Raw genomic sequence first — 26,594 nt, forward strand, 5'->3', positions numbered from 1 at the left:
TTTCAATTAGTTTTCCAAGCTAGCTGGTTTGTCCTGACAAAGAGAATGTGGAACTGGTTTTCTAGCATGGGCTCTGAAGTTATTAGGCACATGATTATTGGTATTTTAAGTATCCATTTATTTATCTGTACAACAAAGTTAATAATATCTGTATCTCCTAGGATTCCTCAAAGAATAAAATAGTGGATGAAAGCATTTTATAAACTGTAGGACATTGAACAAGTATAAGATATTTATGTTTCCTTACTTTCAATTTTATAGTCTAAATAACTGCACTCTAGAACCCTCAAAAAAAATTGGATTTTTGGAAAGATATAGTTGAACTCAGAGAATCAAAGGAAAAAGAGGACAACCTCACATCAGGAAAGGGAGGGATCAACGTGGCTATGAAAAATAGTTAATATAGTTGTATCAGTATAAGAGTTTAAAGCTCAACAAAGTTCTTATTTTTTTTGGTTACTACCTTGATTTTTGAAAATACAAAGATTTTAAATATTTAATGTTTTGATTGGCTTTGATGTGTAATATCACAATTTCTTTTTTTCCATTTTCCACTACCTCTCCTTTGCTGGTACCCTAAGCAGATGCTTAGTCACTGGGCACTGCCACTAGCATGACTCAATTCCAGTGACTTTCAGATTCCATGTCTCTGCCTTCATGTTTCAAATATGCCACAGAGAGGATCTGAATTGCTCATCTTTGGTCAACTACCTGTCCTTTCAGGTCAAGGAGTACAGGGCCAAGTAGCATAGGCATGGCTACTGAGGACCCACCTTTTTCATGAAGGCTATTTGCATAGAAGATAGATCACTATAAGCTGTAAATTCATTCCTCTCTTATTTTTTAGGTCTATCTACTTTATGTTTTATCTATGAGTTGGGGCTGTTCATGTTCTCATCTCCAACTACTTAGCCCCTCATTACTTAAAACTTCCTACTTAAAAATGAAACCACAAACTATGTAATAATGCAACAAATGAAGTGAAAACCAGATTAGATAAACATTCATTATGCTGCATGGTCAATGTAAAAGTTTATTGAAAATAGTTCACAAAAGGGAGAAGAGAAAAATCTTCACCCAGGGTTGTGACCTCAGTTTCATTTTTAATTCAGACTTCAGCTCCCACAAAGGAATCTTGAGATGATACTTAACATCTACTCAAAATTGAACCACCAGCTTTTGCTGTGACATATGCCATTTTCTTCCCTTCCTTTTCTGGAACAACTCTAGTTTTGTCCATCTTCAATGCCTCTGATATGGTGATAATACGAAGATCCTTCACTTCTTGCTCTGGTGCTTACACATTAGTTTTATTTGCTATGTAGTATGTTCTGCTGGCCTTGGTAACCCTACCCTTACCCCTGGAGGCTGCCACTGCTGATGTCTTAAGCATCAAAGGTGGCAGAGACCTCTCTGCAACCTTCAATGCCCTGGTGGGTGTTGTGTACACACACACACACACACACACAAAAATGTTCCTTTCTCCCTGTTAGTATTGTACATTCCCATATGCATATGATAACAAGGTTGCTTGTGTCTTATCATCTTTTCACTCATACTCTGCCACGTGTCCTTTCCATTTCTCTTATTCATGAACATTGGAAAGCTCAATTAGAAGACTAAATTTGTTACATAACAAATAGTTCGTCTTCCCCTTGCCATTGTCCTATCTTCATATGATAACAGGAACTTGCCCCCCAAAGTATAGATAAGCTCATATGCTGAGAAAGATTGGAAAAATTTGGGTTCTTAAAGACATTAATGACCTGTAGGGTTCACCAAGCATGAAAACTTCCTACTCATGGACTTCTTGGTTTTTGAGATAATGCATATCCCTTGTTTTTTTAAGGCCAGTGAGATGTCATATTCTCACATAAAACTGAAAAGACTTTGAGTGGTAATCACATAGTAAAAATTCACTATCAAATGGGAATTAGAAAATTCCATTTATTAATTTGTTTTTCTCTTCCATGCTTTCATCTCAGCAGAATCGGCTTGTCATTGGATAATTTACCATCCTCTGTCTAATGGTCTCTAGCTTTTTGATACCATTTTAATTTTAGTGGTAGGAATATATGGAAGTATGAACTTGACTTACAGTAACAATTGTGGCTCCATCTAAGTGTTTCTTTAAAACTTTTCCTGAGATACATTTAAGATTTTTCATGTCTAGTACATTAAAATATTTTAAAAGAAATGGAAAGAGAAGACACCATTAGAGCAAATTTCATTTTGTTTCCCAAAGCTATAACAAGTCGATGGAATTATTTTTATATAATGTAAGTTCTTCTTTAGTTAAAATAGTCTCTGAGTGACCCTTCTCACTCTTCCAAGAAGAGTGGTATTTGATTACAGCCAAGATGAAACTATATCATTACAATCTAATTTTATTATTTAATAAAGAGGAATTTATAAAAAAAACAAGAAATCTCTTTCATGATGGCAGAGTGAATATCTGTTTCTCTTCTTTCTCTGTACTGACATGACTTCAGATAAAACAAAATGGACACATAAAGGCATAAACTCCACCAAAAATGTGGGTGAGGGAAGTATGCATCATTTTACTTGCTCTATAGAAATATTCCTTCTGGAAACACACACACACACAAACAACAACATAAAAACATATTGGGGACTAGTAACGAATGAGGCAGAAATGAGAAGAATAAAGTCAAGTTTACTTTAGAAAATTTGCAACCAAGGATGAAACAGATTTTCTCTGCAGGAATTCAGTAGGGCTTGGAAGTTGGAAATACTATGTCTACAAAAAGTAGGAATGATGTATTATTAAATGTTTGTAGAAGGAACAGTTGACCTCTCTACCTCTGTCCTATGTCTGCACACAGATTGCCTGGCATAAAGGGATTTAGCCCACTTGGAGAAAAGAAAAATGATAGAAAAAAGTCAAACAATTCTCTTCAAATAAACTAAACCATCTTGCGGGGTGGGGGGTTGGGGGGAACTAAGGTAGTTAGTGGAAGAGATAGTACCCCAGAATTAAGTGATGCATATTCTGTCATTTAGGGATCTGAAAACTCAACTGCCAGCTCTTTGCCCACTCATATTAAAGTCTGCAAAGCCCTACACAGTGTTCATAGTCAGATTTGCTGTAGTCTCTTAATTAAATGGAGAACGAGCATCTCTTGTTCAGGGAAAATTCTCAATGCAAAGGATAAAGACTCAGATGCTTTTAAAAAAGAGAGAGAAAAATCCTTCCCATGGGAAAAGACACATTTTGAAGGATAGAAGATATTCTAATTAGTGTTCCTAGAGGGATTTGGAAAATACTGCTTTAATAAAATGAAAGCTGCCTTATTGGAAAAGGAAGAAATACCAAACACAAACAAGAAAGCATATTTGAGTTGGAAAAAAAAGAAATTAAGTCAAGGAAAATCGCCTGGAAAATAATAAATTGAGATAATAGAAAAACTAAAAATTATCTCCTTTTTATCACTTTTAGAGAGCACTGTATCCCGAGGACAAGACATTTCTAAGTATCAGGAATCATCTGCCACTTTCCTCTCTGGATGGTCTGTGAGGCTGGGTATAGGCAAGTTAAAAATGAGGCCTGAGGGCCTCCCTGGTGGCGCAGTGGTTGAGAGTCCGCCTGCCGATGCAGGGGATACGGGTTCGTGCCCCGGTCTGGGAGTGATCCCATATGCCGCGGAGCGGCTGGGCCCGTGAGCCATGGCCGCTGGGCCTGCGCATCCGGAGCCTGTGCTCCGCAACGGGAGAGGCCACAACAGCGAGAGGCCCGCATACCGCAAAAAGAAAAAAAAAAAAAAAATGAGGCCTGACAAAGGCAGAAGCACCTTTCTGGGGTAAGAAGAAACAAGAGATTTAATAACATTGTTGGCTGACATGTTAGATCTATAGGACCCCTAAACACAAAACTAATTCTCTCTGCTTGCTGATTTTCTTCCCCCACAGGACTTTTGTTGAATGTTTGGCAGTAGCAGCATGGAAGACAAGAGTTTTGGCTAGAAATCAAAAAGCTCTCTGTAGCCTCACAGTCCTTAGATCTTGCAAGAGGAAAGAGATTGCAACATATGGAGGGAAATATCTCACCCAGAAGATACTTGAAATTAGAGGTAAATTGAAACTAACTAAAGTTGCAACCTAGTCCCAGACTAGCTCAACTACTGTTTAGATTGAAGTGATCATTTTCCTACACCAGTTACCAAGTTGCTAAATTCCCATCTGGGAAACATTTTACTCAGTTTATAATGCTCTTTTAAATATTATGTCTGGAGTACAATAAATAATTAAGAGATATACAAGATAAAGTAAATACTAATCAATAGAAAAAGTAGTCATAGAAATAGATTCAGATGTTGGAATTAGTAGACAGGAACACTGAATAGGTATCACAAATATGTTAGAAGGATATATGAATAATGGACAAAGAGATGTAGAATTTGAACAGAGAAATTGAATTTACAAAAGGAAATAAAATGGATATTTTGGAACTAGAAAATATAAAACCTGAAATTAAAAATTAAATGTATGGTTAAACTTCTGGGAAATGAAGTGGAAATAAACTCTAAATTATGTTTTTTGAGGGTAAAGATATAACCAGTGGAGAAACTAATAATGATGATAAAAATTATACAAGTTGTTGGTAAATTAGGAAAATTAGGAAGTAGTATCTAAAAACTAGTTTCTCATCTATTATTAAAGTAAACCAATAGACATTTCTAAAACTGCAAAGTAAGAGTGAGGGGAAATAAGAAGGGAAATCTGAATGATAAAGGTTAAGAGGAACTGCTCTAGGCACCCAAACTAGAGGTGAGGAGAAGTGAAGTAAGAGACTGCTGCTTTTTATTACATGGTTTTGATCCTTACATCTTACTAAGATAAAAATTTTGAAAGTATTAATTGATAAATTAAAAAGTAAATTGCTTAAATTCAAAATATGATACCCAGGTGGAGAACGGCATTAAAATGAGCTCTGTCCTAAAGTTAAAGTAGACAATGGCCAATTAAGCCATCTTGGGATATAGAGAGAAAGGGACTTTGATATTTAGGATCTCTTGAATGGCTCTTTTTAATTTAATTTAATTTTATTTTATTTTTACTTTTTTTTTTTTCAGGAGAATAACCATATCATTGAATAAAAGATGATATATATATTTATTATAAAAAATCCGACAAAATTACAGAGAAAAAAAGTAAAATATTTCTTCTAATTCCATCTTTCTCCATGACAGGCATTATCCTTAGTCAGCAACTCTATGAGTTATTGCTGTAAGGTTGGATGGTTGAGTGGTCAGGTAGACAAATAAATAAAGAGAAAAACTTTTAAAAATGACGTTAAACATTACTACTATTTTAAACAAAATAATTGTTTCATTTGTTTGAGTTTAATAAAGAAGAATTTCCTAAGAAATAAAAGGATTTTTGAACTCCAACAAAATATTTCTTTGTGCCCAAAGATACTGTTTCATAGTAGAGCCCTCTAATTCTAAGAAATTGTGAAAAATATTGCATTTTAGTTGCCATTTTTAGCATGTTTTAACCTTCATCAGTACCAATCTCTGTTGTGAGAAATGAAGATATTAGCACTTTATGCTTGCTCCCAACTTTCATCTCCACTTCTTAATTTTTAATAGTTATATATTATAAGATTTAATGTCTATTGAAATTGTCTATTATGTTTTTGTTATTAAGCTTACACTTACCTTACGTTTTAACTGTAATTACTGCTGGAAAAAAATATTGGTTTTATTCAAATGTTTCCTGTTACAATTATTTTGCAGTAGTTTCTCCATTCTGAGGGGTTTATTTTAACTCTTGAGTTTTGAGTAGCTTTCATATGAAGTGTTCATCATATGTGTATGGAGAATATGGGAGTTCTGATTTTGTTTTTCATTGTATAAGAGATCCAGAAGTACTTTTTTTTTAAACATATTTATTGGAGTATAATTGCTTTACAATGGTGTGTTAGTTTCTGCTTTATAACAAAGTGAATCAGTTATACATATAAATATGTTCCCATATCTCTTCCCTCTTGCACCTCCCTCCCTCACACCCTCCCTATCCCACCACTCTAGGTGGTCACAAACCACCTAGCTGATCTCCCTGTGCTATGCGGTTACTTCCCACTAGCTATCTGTTTTACGTTTGGTAGTGTATATATGTCCATGTCACTCTCTCACTGTGTCACAGCTTACCCTTCCCCCTCCCCATATCCTCAAGTCCATGCTTGAGTAGGTCTGTGTCTTTATTCCCATCTTACCCCTAGGTTCTTCATGACCTTTTTTTTTTTTTTTCTTAGATTCCATATATATGTGTTAGCATATGGTATTTGTTTTTCTCTTTCTGACTTACTTCACTCTGTATGACAGACTCTAGGTCCATCCACCTCACTATAAATAACTCAATTTCATTTCTTTTTATGGCAGAGTAATATTCCACTGTATATATGTGCCACATCTTCTTTATTCATTCATCTGTTGATGGACACTTAGGATGCTTTCATGTCCTGGCTATTGTAAATAGAGTTGCAATGAATATTTTGTTACATGACTCTTTTTGAATTATGGTTTTCTCAGGGTATATGCCCAGTAGTGGGATTGCTGGGTTGTATGGTAGTTCTATTTTTAGTTTTTTAAGGAACCTCCATACTGTTCCCCATAGTGCCTGTATCAATTTACATTCCCTAGAGAAGAGCTAACACCTATCCTTCTCAAACTCTTCCAAAATATAGCAGAAGGAGGAACACTCCCAAACTCATTCTACGAGGCCACCATCACCCTGATACCAAAACCAGACAAAGATACTACAAAGAAAGAAAACTACAGGCCAACATCACTAATGAACATAGATGCAAAGATCCTCAACAAAATACTAGCAAACAGAATCCAACAGCACATTGAAAGGATCATACACCATGATCAAGTGGGGTTTATTCCAGGAATGCAAGGATTCTTCAATATACGCAAATCAATCAACGTGATACACCATATTAACAAACTGAAGGAGAAAAACCATATGATCATTTCAATAGATGCAGAGAAAGTTTTTGACAAAATTCAACACCGATTTATGATAAAAACCCTGGAGAAAGTAGGCATAGAGGGAACTTTCCTCAACATAATAAAGACCATATATGACAAACCCACAGCCAGCATCGTCCTCAATGGTGAAAAACTGAAACCATTTCCACTAAGATCAGGAACAAGACAAGGTTGCCCACTCTCACCACTCTTATTCAACATAGTTTTGGAAGTTTTAGCCTCAGCAATCAGAGAAGAAAAAGAAATAAGAGGAATCCAAATTGGAAAAGAAGTAAAGCTGTCACTGTTTGCAGATGACATGATACTATACATAGAGAATCTTAAACATGCTACCAGAAAACTACTAGAGCTAATCAGTGAATTTGGTAAAGTAGCAGGATACAAAATCAATGCACTGCAATCTCTGGCATCCTTATACACTAATGATGAAAAATCTGAAAATGAAATCAAGAAAACACTCCCATTTACCATTGCAACAAAAAGAATAAAATATCTAGGAATAAACCTACCTAAGGAGACAAAAGACCTGTATGCAGAAAATTATAAGACACTGATGAAAGAAATTAAAGATGATACAAATAGAGAGATATACCATGTTCTTGGATTGGAAGAATCAACATTGTGAAAATGACTCTACTACCCAGAAGCACGTTTGAGAATATTTTTGGTTGCCATTTCTCTTGACTTGTATCTTGTCTGGGTCTAATATTTTGAGCCACACATTCCCTGAGAATCTTGTAGAAATTGCTCCTTTTCTTCTGACAGTGAATGTGGCTTTGAAGAAGTCTGAAGTCAGCCTAAACTCTTTCCTGCTTGAATTTAATGTGTCATTTAAACCAGAATTACTAAAGACTGCTTTCCTTTTCGATTTCAATGACAATCAGAATTTGGCTCAGTGGATGGTTCTTGTCAAGGATTTGTCTTTGCAAAGCAGGTCATTTCTGCTGTATTTCTAACAGAGTTTTCTCTTCACCCTCCACACACCCATTTATTTATTTTTTTCTTTTCACCAAAATTAGACCATTTGTATGTACAAACTTTTGGAATACCTTCCTTTATAGTTCTAATCACAAAAAAATGCCGAATAAATGTTAGCAGATTAGTGTGCAGATAGTGCACAATAAGAGTACATTACTTTTAAGGAACACCACAAATTTAGAAATAAACACACAAATCAGTGGCTGCCTTTACAGATAGCGGCCTCTTAAAAGCAGAGCTTCTGCGACATTGTATCTGGGATATGCAGGAGTTTGTCTAATTTTGAGATATACTGTTGCCCTCTATCATCCAGCAGTCAGGAGAATTTCAATTGTGAATTAAGGTTAATCTGTTCAGATTTTTTGAGGAGAAAAAATACAAGTCTCTCAGAATATACCAGATGGTTTATTTAACCATTTATTTAAACCATTGAAATTAATGGGGCTTGTCTTTTGTTTAGGAACACTTCTTTAATGTTTATGATTTAACGTCCTCTCCTACACTGACCAGGCACTGGCTGACATAAGTTTAGTGTAAAAGTGCTGGTTATTTTAATTTATGAATTGCTAGTACTAGCAGAATGTGTAACACAGCTGTTACTCAATATTAGAAGGACATTTTTAACATATTTTTTCTACATGATCAAAGACTATTGTAGAAGCAGAAGCTTAAAACTCAGTTCAACAAGCTATTTTGCATCCTCCTTGTTACACTGTGGTATTTGCAAAAAGGCAATCTGAAGGTGTAAGATGCATATTGTTCCCTGACTTTTCTTCTTAAAAGCAATATTGCAGTCTAAAATGCTGGAGACATAGTTTATCTTTTTCTTTTTGAAAGATTTGTTGTAGATTCAATGAAACAACAAAAATATATTATTATACACTTACCCTGTTCTAAGAACAAGACTGGACACTGGTATCATAGGTAACTCATTTGTTTAGAAGGGGACGGCAGTTGATTTTTAAGTGAATTTATAAAATCACAGAAAATAATTAGACATGAAAGGTGAATCTAGTGTTAGTCCCTTATTGTACAAAATGCAAATATATTTTTCTTCATACTATAGAAAATCTAATACAAGTTTTTTGTTTTTTTTTTCGGTACGTGGGCCTCTTACTGTTGTGGCCTCTCCCGTTGCAGAGCACAGGCTCCGGACGTGCAGGCTCAGCGGCCATGGCTCACGGGCCCAGCCGCTCCGCAGCATGTGGGATCTTCCTGGACCGGGGCACGAACCCGTTTCCCCTGCATCGGCAGGCGGACTCTCAGCCACTGCACCACTGGGAAAGCCCTACAAGTTTTTAAATTGGGCAAAAACAATGACTTACTTCATCCTTTCTTCAATAAGTGGAAAACAAAGATTAATTGAGCTTGCAACAAGATAGTAACCAAGCTCCTTATCCCAATTTCTTTTTTCTTTACACTTAAGTTTCTGTATCTGTGGCTTATAATAGCATTTATCAGATGCTTCATGCAACTGACATTTTAGCAGGTAATCCTATTGTTGTTCTCTTCAGGACAGGCCGATAATAGCAACACTGTTTCTATGTAATGTATTATATCAGAAAGCTTGTCATCAACTTTTACAGATTCATTAGGAGCCCAGATTTGAGCTTGACTTCTTCATTTATTGGGCTTTTCTTAGGAATGTCTATTGCAGCAGTGAGTCAAGGAAATAATTTCCCATTGCTAGGTTGTTTTGTTTGCTTTTGTTTTAAAGAAAGAATGTTCCTTCTAGGATTCTGAAAAGTCTAAAATGTGGAATTTTCCTCCAGGGCCTCAATTCATTCTGTTCATTGTCGTTTGAATGAAAAGAAGTTTCTGGTTATGTGGTTGGAAAAAAAACTATATATATATATATAATATTATAAACAAAATATATAAACTATATATATAGTTTGTTTCTGTAGGAAGTTTGCCTGTTGACAGATAAGCATAAGTAGACCAGTCTCATCTGAACTGCTATCTTTGTAAGGATGGGAAAGGGAATCCCCCCTTTGCAAGACAATAAAGAGATAGCTAAAGATGATAAGCATTTGGCAAAACACCAGATTTGACCACCTCTTAGAATCATGTTTTCCACAAGCTCTTTCACATGTTTCAAGAATAAAGAAATTTGTTTGGACACATTAATGTTTGTAAAGTCTCTTGGCCCTTTTTCTAGGATAGTGCAAATTCTTCTACATTTTTCTTCAAATTTCTTCAAAAGGAGATATGAGCTCCTGTTTATTCTAATCCCCTTCCCCCTGCCTTACAATGTCTCACTCTCAAGATAATACTCTCAACCACAATATTAACTTGGAGCATGTAGAAGGAGGTAGCAATATATGCTCACCCATTCATTCTTTGTTCTTTCAACAAGTATTTACTGAGTGTTGATTATTCACCAGGCACATTCAACATAAATGAATTAAAATATGTTCCCTGCACTCAAGCATCTCAAAATCTAGTCTATGTGTAATTAACTCCAAGAAATAGGTTAATTACACCAAAAGAATGCTTTTTAAAAGTACTCTTTATCTTGACTCTATGACTTTTATAGTAAAAAATGATATCCTTCCAGCTAAGAAGAGGATGTAGGTAGTGTTGACTGAAAAAAAATGCACAACATAAAAGTTGAGAATTATGTTTTATTTGGTGAACTTGCTGAGGACTTAAGCCCAGGACAGCCTCTCAGACAGCCCTGAGGGACAGCTTTGAAGAGGTGAGGGAGGAGACGGGATACTTAGGAGTTTTTGCAACAAAAACCAGTTAATCAGAACATCAAAAGATTACTGTTAAATAGAGAAAAACAGACATCTCAGGTTAGTAAATTTAGCGCTTTTCTATGTATGGGAAGATGCAAGAGTCTGGGCCTATTGAAATCATTCCTTTACTTATGCACTTTAACTATCTAGGGCCAGTATCCTGTTTTTCTCCATCCTGAATCCCCTCAGGTGCACAGCTGGGGACCGCTTCAATGGCTGATGGCTTGATGGCTGCAACATCCTTTGTTGACTGATAGGGCAGGTGACATTTTTCATCCACAGTAGTCATCCTTTCAATTCCTCTAAGATACTGGACAATTTACAGTTTTGGAATGTTCTGAATGAAGAATGAGAATGTACAAAGTCAATTCAGCTTACAGTAGTGTCTAACTAGTAGTAGGCTCACATGTGTATGGGGTTTACATACTGGGAGGCATCTATGAGAATGAGGTTCAACACAAAAGATCCTAGGCAAATCCTTGATTCCAAATTTGTTTTAAAAGTCAAGAAAAAAGTTACCTTGATTAGTGCTTTCAGGTACTGTGCTCTTACAGAAACTCAGAAAATGGATTCGGCAACTTAATTAAGCCTTCACAGGAGAGCACATACAAACTAGGTAATTTCTGGACAGTAAGATTTCCTTCCCAGTTGGATTCTAACTCACATCAATATCTTAAGTTACTTCAGTACCAGAAGGATGAAAATTTGGTATTTTTGGCTCCTGTTTAAGTGTTTTAGGCAAACAGCAAAGTGAGGTAGCTGTTTTTTTTAACTAATTTCCAGAACACACGAGAGAAATTGTCATTTCTCAAAAGTCTAAAAGGAAGTCTGCTAACAGAGTTTTAAAGGGAGAAAGAAGCAAAATCAATGAAGAGAAAGAATTCCGAGATTACTGTTTGAGTGAAGTGTTCTGATTAACACTAAAAATGTAATCCACTATACACTCACATTTCAGACTGTAGGGTGATTTCACCAGAGAGGTTTCTAAAGCACAGAGTGAGGAAGGCAATCATTTTTTTTTTTAATTCTCAAAATATGAAATGAAATTTTAATGTGGAAGTTTATTATTTCTCTTAAATTTCACAACACAACAGCAGCAGACTTGTGCCTCTGATTGCTGAGATGCAGTTACAGTATCAGTGAAATTTCATCTTCTCCCCAAACTCCACATGCGCCCTTCAACACCATTAATTCAGACCACCCACGGATGCATGCAGCTCCTTAACTTAGAGATTCCAGGGCTGGTCTTGGTTTTGGTTTGCTGTCAAGTATCTTACTACGGTGTCTTCTTCACTGAAATGTTTCCATATTACAGTGCCCAGGACAAACCTATTTTGTATGCATAGGAACTTGCTTCAGGACTTTAAACTATTTTCTGTTCTACAGTGGTTAATTTTTCATTTATGTAGCACCTTACTGAAGAGTAGTCAACATAGTTAACAATACATTGTGCAACAATAAATATTTTACTGGGTATTTAATCTCCACAAGTTAAAAGTTTTATTTTCTGTGTGGTTCTGTATACAGTGAGTATTGTTAACATTTTGTGAATGCAGTTTTAATAATATGCTCTATAATCACTATCAAAAAAATGACCTGTACTTTAATAGGCACTCCAGACATTAACTGCCATTTCTGCTCAACTCGGTAAACTCTAATAAAGGTATTTTATGGGCAGAGGTTTATTTTTTTTGAGAAGATATATTACATAGATTTCATCAGTACATAAAAATGTTATCCTGGGAACACTGGATGATTCATCTGTTTCTAAATTATAGCACATTCCTGTCACTTTCACATGAGATCATTCTAATTTAAAAAATATATATACATATAATAGTTCGGATTGGGTCATGTTTCACATTTCATTCCATTTGAATTAATGATGTATTTACTTGGAACTTGATTGTATTCTAGCCTCGCATTCTACGAGGTAGTTCATAAGAGGCAGCCAACATAATAAAGAAGGAAAATGTTATTTACTCTCTCAATTCTCAGGAGCTTGGTGTAAATTCTACACAATAAAATGTGTTTAGCTTGTTTCTGTATTCCTTTAAGGCTCAATATACAGGAGCTGGCAGCAGGAGTGCTGAGAGTCACAGCCTTTGTAGGATTTTACTCCTGAGCACCCGCAGTGTTTGCCCTTGATCTGGGAAACAAACGTATCCTCAGCTCTGGAACTCCTTGATCTAAGAAACAAAACTGTCCCCTACCATGGACCTTCAGCTTCAGGAGTTTGGCTCTTGCCTTCCTAGCCCCAGGAGAGGCCAAAAATATCACATAGCAAGCATTCACTTGAGTTCTTCACAATAAATATTTTCTCAGAGCAGCTCTATGCATTAAATGAGAAGTATGTACCAAACAAAAATCCCTGTGTTTCTAGAAATAATTAATTTGGCATTCATCAACTAAATCTAAGCCTTGACATAAGCCTAGTACAAGGCCAGAGTACCCACATGTTTGGTGGAAGTGGTCATGAAATCCAAGGGTTAGCAGGAAAAGAATGACTGACATCAGAACAGCAAGACCATAGGGAAGAGTGAGTCTTCTCTTGGTGTATTTTTCAACCTTAAGAGCTCCCTGCCATACGTTTGCCATCAAAGGAAACAGTCTGGAGTTGAGCAGCAAGCCTAGTAAGCCAAGTGCCTCAGGCATTATTAAATTGTTAATAAGCTTGTGGATCTGTGGTTGCCATAGTTCAGGGGTTGAAGGAAGGAAGCTTTCCAGGGCCCTCTGGCTTTGTCTCAGTTCTGGGGCCCCAGTAGCATTTTAAGTTAAAATTTCAAATACCCAAGAGCCATATGCAGGTACCTGTACTCCAGAGGCTGTAATTGACCAATATGAAGTTTGAAATTAGCTTCTTATAATGGAGGAGAGCCATGAGAATCAGGAAACCTGAATTGTGCTGGGAAATCCTGGGTAAACCACTTGAACAATTTAGGTCTCAATTTCTCCATTTTATATAACTCAGATGCATACAGGAGTAACTTGACCTTTAGAAGTCAAGTGAGATACAGTAAAATAGGACATACTATTGAAACAGAGTGGGGCCCTGTGGGGGGTCCCAGAAACTGAAACCAAGTGGGGTCTGGGCATGGAGGCCTCCTTTTGTCCACCATTTCTTATAGGCAAGACTCCAGCCTCCATCACCTTCCCTGACTTCCAAAGGGCGGATTTTAACTGTTGCTAATCAAAGGAGGAGCAGCTAAGAAACCACTTGAGGCAAGATTGAAGGGGCCAGAGAAGCTCATGAGATTAAGAGATGACCACCTGAGATGAGATGAAGGGAGTGTAGGCCCTGTTCACACCCTAATCTTGTCAGAGACACCACCTTTGAACCACTGCTATAAAACCCTTCATCACATCCTCTGGGGTGGAGACACAGTTTTTTGAGGCAAAAGCCTAGTGTGTCTCCCTTTGCCTGGCAAAGCAATAAATCTATCTTTTTCTACTTCACCCAAAACTCTGTCTCCAGGATTTGATTCCGACACTGGTGTACAGAGAGGCTGAGAGGCCTAGCTTTTGGGTAATGCTATGATCTGATTGTTTATGTCCCTCCCAAATTCATATTTTGAAATCCTAAAGCCCAGGGTGATGGTGTTAGGAGGTGGGACCTTGGGAGGTTATTAGGCCATGAAGGTGGGGCTCTCATAGTGGGATTAGTGCCTTTATAAAATATGCCTCCGAGAATTAGTTAGTCCCTTCCACTGTGTTAGGATACAATGTGTGGCCAGGGAGAGGTCCCTCACGTGACCATGCTGGCACCCTGGTCTTGGACTTCCCAACATCCAGGAGTGTGAAAAATAAATTTCTGCTATTTATAACTAACTAGTCTGCGGCATTTAGCACATATGGACTAAGACAGGGCTCTTCTAAGCCTGTTTCTGTCATTCTTTATTAAGATTTCAGGGAGGATAGAGTAGCTTGCATTGGCCTTCAAATCCTGCTTAACTGGTTGTCTGTAATTATCCACCACTCATCTGAGCTGTTCTATATTGAAACTGACATAGAATTCAGCCCCTTTGTCTTTTTATCCACAAAATATCTATCCATAATTACAGTTTAATGAAATAAAGATAATTAAACAATTACCACCTCTCAAAAAAATGCAAACAAAAGTAAGCACTCTAAGACCTTTTTGTGTAGAGCAGAATTTAGTGAATATTTTGGGAGATAGAGAGGACTTACATTTCAGCAACATTCACAACTTTAGATTGATTATTGGGCCTTCCTGTCCTTAAGAAATCCCTTAGCAGCCGTTTATGCCAATCTGAGTTCCAGTTCTTAGCAATGTTGCTCTCTCTTTCCTCAACCCACCTTGTCCCTGCCTGCTCAAGAAGCCAAACTTTTTTTTTTTTTTTTACATGTAGACCTACTCATAACCTAAGCTCAGCATCCTGTGGTATATCGAAAACTTCATAATATTTTCTTCCTAACAATGGTCCACATGTTCCAGGTCTCACTATTTCTTCCTCCTAAACCGGGAATAAAGATACATTTACTTATTTCTACAATAACTTGATTTTAAATGTTATTTCTACTCTCTTTTCCTGTCTCATGTAATATGAGAATCTGAAACTGAATTATTTTTAAGGTTTGTAACTATGCTAGAAAGAAATGAAATACTTCAACACTGTATAGATTTGAAATACTAGTGAATGGGCCAAATCTTTATGCTTATGATGAAGAGACAGTAACAGCTCCAATGGCTAGGAGAAGAGTGGATGGAGAATGATGAAGATTTGAAGTGTGTATGTGGCCATGCAGTGGTGAGAGAGAGGGTCAAGAGGCCCTCTGTAAGCCAGCATTTATGGTTTAGAAATAAAGTACATGACTGATGCTGGGTATTTCTCCACTGATCAATGAAAGATATTTTCCCCTCAGTTATGAAGATCAAATTAGGTGTGACAACGTAAAAAGTGTTGCCACTCGATGGCAACCAAAGAGCCCCTTCATGCTATCCTTATTTTGCTGAACTTGTCATGATTAAGTATTTGATAATCAATTTTCAAAATCTAGAGCTAGAATACTCAGGGTAGGATAACCTAATTCACAAGATGCTGAAGTATAACCCCAAGTACCAATTTGTGAATTTATAAGGGAAATCATTCTGTGTATTCAGATGCCATGTAGGTCTTTGCTCTTAGTTATAGCATGTTGGTTTTAAAGTGTCATTCTCAGAGACAACATTATTTTTCTTATTTGCAATTACTTCAGGACCAGCTTAATGTAACTCACTATTTATAAAAGAAAAAATTGAAGATCAGAGAGATGTAATAAAGTCGGATTTAAATTAAGTGTTTTGACTGTAAATTTAGCTCTCTTTTCACTATGTTAAACTGCAAGTTTTTTTTAACTGCAAAAGTTTGAATGCAGCTAATAAATATAAAAAATTCTTGCACTGTAACATAATAGAACAATATGTTCTTAAAATTATTTTGTTCACCCTGTTGTGAGAGACTAAATACCTAAAAATAGTTTTAAATATAATAAAATTTAAATACCAATCTTTTCTATTTTTCCTTTAGAATACACTTTTTAAAGTAAATTTGACATTGTAATGCCTGCACTTTGAAATTATGTTAGCATTTTGTTACATAAAGCGTTTTTCAGTTCAACGTTAATAAAACCATTGGAACAGAGTGTTATAAATAAGAATGACAGTTGAAGGCAGCCTGATGTATAATGTATCATTCCTTAATAAAATAAAAACTTAAAAATTTTTGGATTTGACCATTAAAAGCACTAAATATGATGATCAAGGATAGCAAGGCTTTATTTTAAGTCATCAGGTCTTCCTTCTCACTTTTGTTTATTTTTTCTTATAATAAACTGCTAAGTTTATTTTTTCCCTTGTTTTAAATATTTCAAGGGGTTGCACTTCTTCAAATTTTGTTATAAGAGACACTTCCATGGGCTAATAGATTTCACTGCCAGGAATTTTTTTTTCATAAAATTTAGCTTGAATTTTTTTCTTTTCTTTTTTAAATTTCACCCCACTACTCAAAGTCGTATTATCTTTTAGCTTGTTAAAAAATTTCTCTTCTGCTTTGGTGTTTACACCATCAGCTATCAGTAGGCAGTTATCTTGTCCTTCTGGTAGTCTTTGCCTGACCCACTCATGCACATTTACTTCTGTTAATCTCTCCTCATGAATCAATCACCTCAGCCCTCCATCATTCTTTCTGCATGTCTTTGAGCATGTTCCAATGTGTATACTTATTCTGATGATAGGGGACCCAGAATGAAACACTATTTCACTGTGTCTTAGGTTGCATATAGAGAAAAATCATTTATTTTTTGCCTTCAATGATATATTTATTTTATATAAACACATGATTTCCTGGTAAATTGTGTATAAATTCAATGGTTATACAATAAATTGTATTTCAAATGCAGCTGTTCCGTACTGATTTTTTTTTTTATTAAAGCCAAATAAAAGTTGCTTTGTGTATGTGTGTAGAGGGGAGAGGATTGGAAACCTTCTTTATGTTGTAAATATTTTGGAAACCAGCTATGGTCAAGATCACTGGAATTAGACAACACCCATGTTTCTTTACAATATCTAATATTTGTAGAGTTTTCAAAGTATTTTTACATACTTTGTCTCATTTTGCCTTCTCAACCCTATATGAGGTATATAATACTATTTCCATCTTATGACAAAGAAAGCCAAATATTAGAGAGTCTCATGGACTTGTACTGGATGGTACAGGAGGTAATGGCAGAACCAGATCTTATCAAGGTCTGCTTCTAAATTTAGCAATTTTTAAAATAGGAAGCCTAGTGTAAACGATTGGGGACAGAATCTGGGGTAATGCAAAACTATTCGGAGTCTTGGTTCTTCCACTGACTCTGGTTGCCATTGCTGCTGAAATTCAGCCTCTGTACACCAGTGCTGAATTAAATCTTGGAGACAGAGTTTTAGGTGAAGTAGAAAGAAATAGCTTTATTGCTTTGCCAGCCAAAGGGCACCACAGTGGGCTAATGCACTTAAGACTGTCCCACCCTGGATGGGGTAGTGAGGAGTCTCATAGTGTTCAAGGGCAAGATCAGCTCATGGACATTCTTCTGATTGGTTGGTGGTGAGGTAATTGGTAGTCAGTACCATCAACTTTCTGGTTCCAACTTTCTGGGGTCTACATGCTTGTGGGCAGCATACAGTTAACTTCTTCCACCTGCCAAAGAAGGGGATTCCATTATCTGCCAAACAGCTCAAAGAACATGGCTCAGAATATCATCTATAGTCCTTGAGGAAGAGCTTAAAGGTCCTTGACTTTGTTTAGTGGCTAAATTATTATTATTTTGTCTTGCTTGACATTTTTCCTTTCTTTTTGTATTTTCTCACTTCTCTGATTAAATTTATTCTTTGACTAAAGTTTTTCTACAGACAAAAGGCAGACGGAGAACATGGGTGGGGGTCTCTTCTGGGAAGGACTTGTAGGGTTCTGCTCGGTTACACCATGAGCAAATTGAATAACATTTGTGACCCTGAATTTTCTCATTCAAAAACTGACAGAATATTCTATACTTCCAAGAGAGAATGTCGAGTGTGGGATAAGATAACCAATGAAAAATTTAACTAGCTAGGTAGAAATAAACATCACTGATCCTTCCTCTCTTGTTTCCATTGCCCACTACAATGAATATATAAGTTTAGATTTTCTAAAACTTACTCATAGCTGTCTTCTAAGGTCTTGATATGTCTAACAGAGAGGGTTTTTTTTCAGTGTAATATACATGTCTAATGACCCACGAGAAGAAGGAGATGTAGTTATAGGGAACATATTTATTATTGTTTATTGCATTATCTGATACCTTTGAACTTTAAAGAATACTAACAAAAATATCAGCTAAATTTTACCTGGAAGAAACCACTGGTAGTCTAGAACAGTGTTTATTACACTAAGAGGCAGTTATGCAAAGACTTTCCCAGGATACTCCAGGAAAGAATAGCTATAAGTAGTTCTCCCACTTTATAGAAGGAAGGCAGAGCCCACATCCATTCTAGATCCTACTGTGGTGCATTGCCATGGAGCATGAAACCACCCAGAGCACCAAACAAAGAGACATATGGAAACACTGGTTAGAAGATGCCCCTTCACTACAACTCAAGGAACCTTAAACACATAGCACTCCCTGTATTTTCCTTGGGATATGCTGGCCCATATTGGGGCACTCTGAATTCAGAATATATGGAACAGTATAGATTAGTGACATTTAGTCATATTAATGTAACAGGAGTATTTTACAGAAAATGTTGAACTTTATCTGAGCTTTGTAATTCTGGAAATCATCCATGGTTAAAGAAATCTCCCCTTCCTTTGTATTCTGGGAAACGGCTTACTGCAAAAACCACTCTTTCTCATATGACTGAGATAAGTGATAGGGATAATCTCCTTGTTTTCCTAACACAAGCCAGACATAGACCCTCCAAATTTCCATCCTTTGCCTCATAAATGACTAGCTGAACTTTTAGTCTCTACTGAACAATCAGAACAAAATGCTTGTTAACCTGACCTGACCCAACTTCTATAGTTAAGCTCTTCTCCTTCCCATTTGACCTTGAACTTTGACCCACCCTCAGCCTGAGCCAGCATCAGAATAAGGAATGGTTTCTTTTAATGACCCCTTCCCAAAACTGACCACACAAAGCAGCACTCCCTGATCACCTGTCCAATTCAGGATCTTTTCAGCCTTGTTTACTCCTCCCTGTGAAGAAAGCCTTTTTTGCTTGACCCTAGATATGCTTGTCATCTTGTGGTCTGAACCTTCTTGCTGTTGCAATAATCTTTCAAACAGTCTATCCTTTCATAAGTCCAGATTTGTCTTTATTTGACAATACATTGAATAAAACAGATAAAATTTTATGAGATTTCTGTCAGACTTGGCAAGCTTTATTTAATGAGATAGTTAACATATATTTTATTGAATTATATTAAGAAATATTTATTTCAGTTACAGTGAATTCTCACTATTCACAAGAAATGAACTTATTTAAAACTTATGATGAAAAATTTGAGATGTCAGCTTAAAATGGGCAAGAGGGTACATAATTTTTTCAAAAATTATTGTAGGAACTACATGAGCTGAAGAATGTGAGGACTTCTGTTCTAACAAATGGAATCTAGGGAAGTAAATCATTGAGAAGATATGGTTTCGATTTCAGGTTTGCTCCCTGAAACCCTTTGATTTATGACTTCTCCCTCTGAGAAATGAGAAGAACATTTGTACACTTTTTGAATACATGTCAAAATGAGTTATTTGAAATTCCTTTCTGGGTGAGTGGATAGTGTGTGTGTACGGGGGGGCAGGGATCCTGCATGCTGGTGAGGTTGGGCTTCTGGGAGCTGGGGCTGGGACTGGGCAGTGGGCAGGACAGTCCTGTAGCTTCAGAGCACAGAGGAAAATAGAATTCAGAACAGAGACCTGTACTAAGATGGTCTGGGGAAGACTAGGGGCAGGCTAAATAGGACAGAATGTGCAATCCCGTGGTGGAGATATAAACCAGAGATATTGCCAGAGCCAGGAGACATGAGCCCCTCTGCAGGAGGAGCCAGGTTTTGATGGGAAGCTAGGATCTTGTCCATGGACAGAGAGAGATTTATTAAGAGCCTTGAGCTGATTAGGATATGCCTGAGAGCAAATGATAGAGTAAAATGTTTAGAAATTGCCTTTACATACCAGCTCATACATAATAATGATTCTTCCTGCTTATCCAAGCCCTGCAGCCTCATTTTACCAGATATACATTCAAAAGGTTGTTACTACTACATTCTAGGGTTTTCATTCTGATTTTGTTTCCAAAACCAAATTACCTCCCCAAGTGAACATTTTGCAACATATTAACTTGAAATGCATCTATTAATGTTAATTCTCTTCTTACCCTTCTCTAAATTTGCTTTTGCTAAAATACTGGTATCCCTAGGAGGTCTTTCTTGTATTGGTCAGAGTTGGGAAATGTTGGTGAAAGACTACCTACAGAGGTGTGGGCAGGGTAAAAGAATAAATAAGGAATGTTGAGATGCTGAGGGACTGGCAGCAGGGGGAAGCTGTTGTTTTCCTGAGCCTGGGGGAAAGGGGTTGGGGAGAGCATGACCAATGCTCAGTGAGAGCAGAGGCCTGGAGGGGGCGCTGTGGGCCCCCAGCATAGGATCCAATAACTGTGGAGGTGCAGCTAGGATCCACCGGAGATGCAGCTTCCAAACATGTGGGAGCAGTGACAAGGAAATACTATGGCCTCTCTCTCTTCCAAGCACTTTTTGACTTCCTGCTGCCGCCCCACCCCCCACCTCACTGGTGCCACAAACTGGAAGCCAGCAGACAAGGGAGCCCAGAGGAAGCAGTCCACAAGAGGCTGACCTCACAGTCATACAACAGGGCAGAGAGAGTGGAGGCAGACAAAGGGAGCCTAATCATCACTGGTACTTCTTAAGGTTGGATGCCTCATATATTTTACTGACTTAAATACTTTACACACATAAATGTGTGAGTGTGTGTGTTTGTGTTTGTGTGTGTATGTGACAGAGAGAGAGAGATGGTTCTCATTTAAAAATCCCAAATCTCCTTCACTGAATATGATTTGAATATTCTCCTCATCTTGTGTCCCTTTTATGTAGCAAGCTTTTGTGTATTCCAGTTTTTATTAATTTGTGAGATATAATGCTGAATATAAATAACAATTATGGCTAAATATCAACATTTTTATTAAAATAAATATAGAACTTGATTTGGTAGACCTACTCATCTGCTAATCTTTTACCTTTATTAAATAATTGAAAATTCTGGCATTGATTTGTTCTTTAAAAATCATATTTATTACTTCTGATTGGATTAACTTGTTGATATTTTACTTTTAAAAAAAATGATAAATTTCCAGAATTGATTTTGTTTACTCCCATGAAATTAAGCACTGGCTTTTCCTGTCTCCTATCTCCCCCTTCATATTTGTATTCTACATCTTTTCAAAAACAGTTTTTGTTTTTCAAGGTGATAACAGACAATTTAAATTACTACAGATATTTATATTTGTAAGCATGCCTTTTATTAATATATTTTAATAAATATTTTTTCATATTCAATATCTTCAAATAACATTGATCCATTACAGATAAATTTGAGACATGAATTTAATATCTCACTGTAAATTTATTTAACAAATATCTATTTACTGAGCATGATCCTATAAAAGATATTAATGGCTAACTAACATTTACTGAATGTTTAACATATATCAGTGCATTAAAGGAATTATTTCACTTGACCCTCATAATAGCTCTATGAAGCAGGTTTCATTTTTATCATAGTTTTTCATAAGAAACTGAGGCCCAGAGCAGTTAAATGATTTGTCCAGGGTCCCAAGGCTATACAGTCAGTATTTTAAGCCAAAGAGTCTGAGTCCAGAGACCAGGTTTTTAATCATTGTTATCAAACCTGATATGACTTATAAAGAAAGAATAATACAGCACTTTTCTTGCCTTCAATGATTTTATAGACTATTGGCATAGGCCAGTGATGAACAATCTATAGCTCATGGGCCAAATCTGATTCACTACCTGTTTTCATAAATAAAGTTTTATTGGATCACAGCCTCACTCACTTGTTTATATATTTTCCATGGTTGCTTTTGTGCTACAAAGGCAAGTTAAGTAGTTATGACAAAGACTGTACACCTGCAAGACCTAAAATATTTGCTATCTGGCCCTTTACAAAAAAGTTTGCTAATTGCTGGCATAGATATCTGCAGAATTAACTATAATAGAGGCAGTACCTGTTAAGCATTATTTTTTTAAAAAGTGCAGTTGGACTGCAATGAATGAATGATTAATTGCAGCTTGAAAACATGAGGAGTGGGAAGTTTTTATGGAATTGACATTATGACTTAATCATTGAAAAGTGAGAGGAACCCTAAGCCAGTGCCCTGAAGGGAAGAGCAGGTACCATGAATCTCTTCCCCTGTGGAAGAAAATTGGGGCAGTTATTTTTTTTCATTTCCTCCCCATCACTACTTTTGCTACACCAATAGTCCCAACGTATTTCCAGCTTTCTCTCTCAAAGACCAAGAAATTCTACTAATACATTGTCTCATTGTTTTCACCAAAGTGTTCCTAAGTTGGACAGGCAGGTAGGGCTCTTCTTCCTTTGCTGAAGATCCCAATACTATCAACATGGAGGCAGAAAAACCCTGCTATTCCCAAGGTTATATTTTTGTCCAGTTCTACACTGCTGATTCTATTTCTAGGACATGCACATCTTCTGCTTCTGACTATGCTGCAGCCCGTTGCCCTACTGCTGGCTGAGCCTCAAAATGATCTTCCTTCTACTCCTGAGTGACAGTCCAACTGGTTTTGGTTAATTGAAAAGTTCTTTTTAAACTCAAATTGTTTATTAAGGAATAGATCTCTCTGGAAACTTTTCAAACATTTATGAACATATAATGCAAGACAAAGTGGGCAGTGGGCACACTCAGAAAAGTCATTACCAGAATCACTCGTACAGAGTAGGAAAAAGCCTGAGAGTCAAACATCAGAATTTGAAGGAAATAAAGTAGAAACCAAAGAGACAAGGAAAGGAATGAATCTTTGTAGTTCCTGTGAACTCTTACTTGGGATGCTTACTTGCTCAGAGTGTATACTTGACATATGCAACTTTGACCTCTTCCATTTGGTTTACTATGTATTTATTTCTAGCTCATCATCAGAGGTTACTAAATATGCAATGTAAGCCTGATTTACTTTGAAAAAGTTATTACCCTCATTTTAAATCAAAGCTCTGTGAAACCTAAAAGTAAATACTTTGTTGAGTAGGGGTAAAAGTCAACAGGATCCAGAAGAAGAAAGCTGAATTGTCAGATGGAGGGCACTTTGGCTCTAAGTCCAATCACATTTTACTTCTCTGGAAACAAATGAGGGATTGACAGAAAGGCGGTTTCAATTAGGGATAAAGCCTAGAAAAGTATGGCATAAACCTGGATTCCTGCCAGGACACAAAAGATTTGGGGAATTAGAACATATTTTCTTGACTTATGTATAACTGTTCAATAAATCAAGTAAACCTAAGTAACTGATTGGCACTATGGAATTGTAAATATAATTGTAATTCTCAAATTATTGCTTATTAGTTCTTGCTATTAAGTATAGTTTTGATTCTTAGCCATTAATTATATACAAGTCAATGAAAGATGACTTTTATTATAGGCATCAGATTTTAAATCAAAGAAGAGTGAAACAAAAAGGACCACATGCTTGCTCAGTGGGGCTGACAAAATAAGAACCTATTTCCCTCCTGAAACTTAGTTTCTGTCTCAGGCTTCCAAAGCTTAAATCCTACATTTAGCCTTTAATAATACTCTTTATATATCATTATTCAAGTTTTCTTCAAGCTTAATATAGACTCAAATCATCTATGGCCTCTGTCTTTAGGTCTCCTGTGTGAAGATCCATATGAATAACTATAGCTTCCTATGACCTCAATTCCTACCTGACCCATCTGTAGTTCCCCAGAAGTCCCCAGAAGTCTCCAATTATTCACCTTGTCAAAGTGAACTTCCTCCATTCCCCTTGTTATTAAATGCTTAACAAAAAGTAGAAATAGGTTGCTTTTTTTAAATAAAAGTTTAAAAAAATTAAAAAACAATTTTACAAAAGCATTTCATTTTCATAGTTGAACTGCATTACAGGAACAACAAAAATTGCAACTTTTATCAGCCGCACTGGTGCACTTAATAGCCAGAGAAAACCATTCCCTTTATTTGTCTGTCTTTCATGATAAACTACCTGAAGTCAAGAACAGGGTCTGGAGAGAGACCTTCAAGATGGCGGAGGAGTAAGACGTGGAGATCACCTTCCTCCCCACAAATGCATCAGAAATACATCTACATGTGGAACAGCTCCTACAGAACACCTACTGAACACTGGCAGAAGACCTCAGACTTCCCAAAAGGCAAGAAACTCCCCACATACCCGGGTAGGGCAAAAGAAAAAAGAAAAAACAGAGACTAAAGAATAGGGACGGGACCTGCACCTCTGGGAGGTAGCTGTGAAGGAGGAAAAGTTTCCACACACTAGGAAGCTGCTTCACTGGCAGAGACTGCGGGTGGCGGAGGGGGGAAGCTTCGGAGCCACAGAGGAGAGTGCAGCAACAGGGGTGCGGGGGGCAAAGCGGGGAGATTCCTGCACAGAGGATTGGTGCCGACCTGCACTCACCAGCCCGAGAGGCTTGTCTGCTCAGCCGCCAGGACGGGTGGGGGCTGGGAGCTGAGGCTCGGGCTTTGGAGGTCAGATCCCAGGGAGAGGATTGGGGTCAGCTGCGTGAACACAGCCTGAAGGGGGCTAGCGTGCCCCAGCTAGCCAGGAGAGAGTCCTGGAAAAGTCTGGAACTGTCTAAGAGGCAAGAGACCATTGTTTCAGGGTGTGCAAGGAGAGGGGATTCAGAGCACTGCCTAAATCAGTTCCAGAGATGGGCACGAGCCACGGCTATCAGTGCGGACACCAGAGATGGGCATGGGACGCTAAGGCTGCTGCTGCAGCCACCAAGAAGCCTGTGTGCAAGCACAGGTCACTATCCACACCTCCTCTCCCGGGAGCAAGTGCAGCCCGCCACTGCCAGGGTCCTGTGATCCAGGGACAACTTCCCTGGGAGAACACATGGCGTCTCAGGCTGGTGCAACATCATGCTGGCCTCTGCCACCTCAGGCTCACCCCACATCTGTACCCCTCCCTCCCCCTGGCCCCAGTGAGCCAGAGCCCCCTAATCAGCCCCTCCATTAACCCCATCCTGTCTGACCAAAGAACAGACTCCCTCCGATGACCTACATGCAGAGGCAGGGCCAAATCCACAGCTGAACCCCAGGAGCTGTGCAAACAAGGAAGAGAAAGGGAAATCTCTCCCAGCAGCCTCAGGAGCAGTAGATTATATCTCCACAATCAACTTGATGTACACTGCATCTGCAGAATACATGAATAGACAACGAATCATACCAAAATTGAAGTGGTGGCCTTTGAGAGCAACTGTAGACTTGGGGTTTGCTTTCTGCATCTAATTTGTTTGTGGTTTTATGTTTATCTTAGTTTAGTAATAAGAGTTTATTATCACTGGTAGATTTGTTTATTGTTTTGGTTGCTCCCTTTCTTTTTATATATATATATATTTTTTTTTACTTTTTCTCTTTTTGTGAGTGTGTATGTGTAGGCATCTTTGTGTGATTTTCTCTGTATACCTTTGCTTTTACCATTTGTCCTAGGGTTCTGTCTGTCCGTTTTTTCTTTTTTCTTTTTTTTTTAGTATAGTTTTTAGCTGTTGTTATCATTGGTGGATTTTTTTTTTTTTTTTGCTTTGGTTGCTCTCTTCTTTCTTTCTTTCTTTTTTTAAAATTACTTTTTAATGTTTTTTATTTTTAATATATTTTTTAAATTTTTATTTAATAACTTCATTATTATTCCCGTTCTTTCTTTCTTTCTTTCTTTCTTTCCTTCTTTCTTTTCTTCTCCCTTTTCTGCTGAGCTGTGTGATTGACAGGGTTTTCATGCTCCAGCTGGGTGTCAGGCCTGTGCCTCTGAGGTGGGAGAGCCAAGTTCAAGACATTTGTCCACCAGAGACCTCCCAGCTCCATGTAATATCAGACAGGAAAAGCTCTACCAGATATCTCCATCTCAATGTTAAGACCCACCTCCACTCAACGACCAGCAAGCTACAGTGCTGGACACCCTATGCCAAACAACTAGCAAGACAGGAACACAACCCCACCCATTAGCAGAGAGGCTGCCTAAAATCACAATAAGGTCACAGACACCCCAAAACACACCAATGGACGCGGTCCTGCCCACCAGAAAGACAACATCCAAACTCATCCACC

This window comes from Mesoplodon mirus (assembly GCF_964341445.2).
Source record: "Mesoplodon mirus genome assembly, chromosome: 3".
Lineage (NCBI taxonomy): Eukaryota > Metazoa > Chordata > Mammalia > Artiodactyla > Ziphiidae > Mesoplodon > Mesoplodon mirus.